This window comes from Theobroma cacao, chromosome 5 (assembly GCF_000208745.1).
Source record: "Theobroma cacao cultivar B97-61/B2 chromosome 5, Criollo_cocoa_genome_V2, whole genome shotgun sequence".
NCBI lineage: Eukaryota > Viridiplantae > Streptophyta > Magnoliopsida > Malvales > Malvaceae > Theobroma > Theobroma cacao.
In genome coordinates this window covers 18,117,751-18,119,948 of record NC_030854.1, presented here as the reverse complement: position 1 = coordinate 18,119,948, position 2,198 = coordinate 18,117,751, and the positions used below count along the sequence as shown (strand labels likewise).

Below are 2,198 nucleotides of genomic sequence, written 5' to 3'. Positions count from 1 at the left end.
GATGGATTGTTATTATTTCAAGAGAAATGGCTTAGAAAATGATGAATAATGGTGAGAAAATTAAGTAGGAAAAATCACGGTGTTAGTGCACTGTAATGGCCGAATTTTTCCATGAAGAAATGGGAAGGTTTTGATGCTGAAATTGGTGTTATTTGAATAATGTTTGGTGAATTGAGGTATTAGAAATGAAATGGGGTAATTTGGAGCCAAATCGGACACAATTGTCATTTAATCAAGTAATAGGCCGAATTAGGTCAGCACCGCATTTAAGCGGTAGTCGGATAAGTTGCATATCATATCATACATTTACACCGAGCCTGAATTGATTTTATAATGGTCAAGCATTAATGTGGTGAATTATGTATTCTACATTGTAGATAGGTGGTGAGTAAATTACACTGGTAAAAGTACAGAGATTATGCTTGAAGACTGGGATTAGGAGTACATCGACTCCTAGAACTGTGAGTAAACTTATTATCATCTTAATTATCTAGAGTAGTTTTATACAATTGTGTGATTTTATAGAAAATAGGTTTAAATGGTAAATTGCTACGTTTTAGGAGAAATTGTGATTTTATAAAATGATTTAATAAATTTTCTGGAAAATTGAATATTGGTTTTGAAAATAGAGTAATTAGAGACTACCTGCTTGTGTTATAAATTGTGTTTTAAATTATATGGCTTATAACAATATGTAAGCATGAATGGCAAAGTCGGTATTTGTATCAAAATTATATATATTATGTATTCAGCCTTGAGAGGCTAGATTGCGATAAATTGCCATGTCATGTAGATAAGTATTTTATAAATCAGGTGGTAGATAAAATAATCCATAGTCACTCTAGTGGTGGGGGTTTCCGTGGACTGCCTATGAGAGGGGCACGGTAACTCAGTTATATATTTACCTCTGGGGGGGAGATGTTGGATGAAGTATCTCCTGAGGTAAAGATTTGAGTGCACTTCACATGGACCACCGCGTGAGAGTGAGACTCAGCCAATGCCAAGAAACATGTTTATGAGTACGAGACATTTAATAGCCTTGGCGGTCTCAGTGGGATACCTTGACAAAGGTACCCGCGAGAATGATTTTGGTAGGAGCTAAGTTTTGTGAGATATATAAGCCATGTTGATTAATTGAGTAAACTGAATATTCATGTTATGAAACATATATTGGAAAAGAATATTTTAATTCGACTCCATTTACTCGCCTTTAGATAGTTTAAATGGTGTCTGTTTACTCACTGAGATTTTATAATCTCATCACCCTCCTTTCCTCACATTTCAGGCTCAGGGAATTCCATAGTTAGCTGACTTTGACAAGGACCTTCATTTGGACTTGAATCGGCAAAAGCTGTAGGTTTTCAGCTTCAGATGCTTTTTGGTCAGTTGGAGGCCCACGTGTCACTATAAAAGTAATTTTATACTTCAATTATATGATTTAAAGTATGTATGAACATATTTAGCTTTTACATCATGTTTTTGGCGAGTTTCGATATTTTCAAAAAAAAATGATAAAAATACCCCTGTGAGCCAGCAAATAATATTTTATTGTTTTGATTTGAAAATGACTTATGATTTCTTGAAATACGAGATTTAATAACTGTCATTCACCGGGGAGATGCAGAAGCTGATGCTAAGCCTTGCGGGGTTTCGATCGGCATTCGGGGTAATGAGTACCTATCAGGACGTAACGGTGGTTGTCATGGGCCCGATGAGAGTTCCGAGTCGTGACATACAATGCATGGCATTAACACTTGAAATTTACTATTGAATGGCAAGTGAAATTTACATATTCATTGGTGATCGGTTATTTCGCATATTTATGTTTGAGACTTTTCATTTTACACTTGCCATTGGATTTACTATTGACTAGATATCGAAGTTGAAAGATTTTCTAGTACCTTAAATACAACGTTTTCATATTTGTTTTTTTTGTGATTTATTACTTTTAAGACTTGCAAGGTATAAAAACAAAATCTCTCAGTTTAATGGAGTGTGCTTTCTACGCTTACTCTTGGATTTATAAACATTCCATCTTTATGTTTGTTTCCCCTCCTCGCCTGCTCACGAGGTCGATGATCACTAAGTCTATGAGACTCACACCCGTTTTATTTCCCCTTTTTGTAGATAAGGATAAACTTAGCGTGTAATCATCGGTGCATACGGTCCACTTAGATTAGGTAAAGGCATCTCTTAAC

At 35.3% G+C, this 2,198-nt stretch overlaps 1 long non-coding RNA gene across 1 annotated transcript; it reads left to right on the top strand.

Moving 5' to 3' along the window:
* Window positions 1,294-1,989, top strand: LOC108662145. Its single transcript, XR_001927928.1, has 2 exons — window positions 1,294-1,412; window positions 1,625-1,989. It is a non-coding gene; the product is annotated as an uncharacterized LOC108662145 (long non-coding RNA).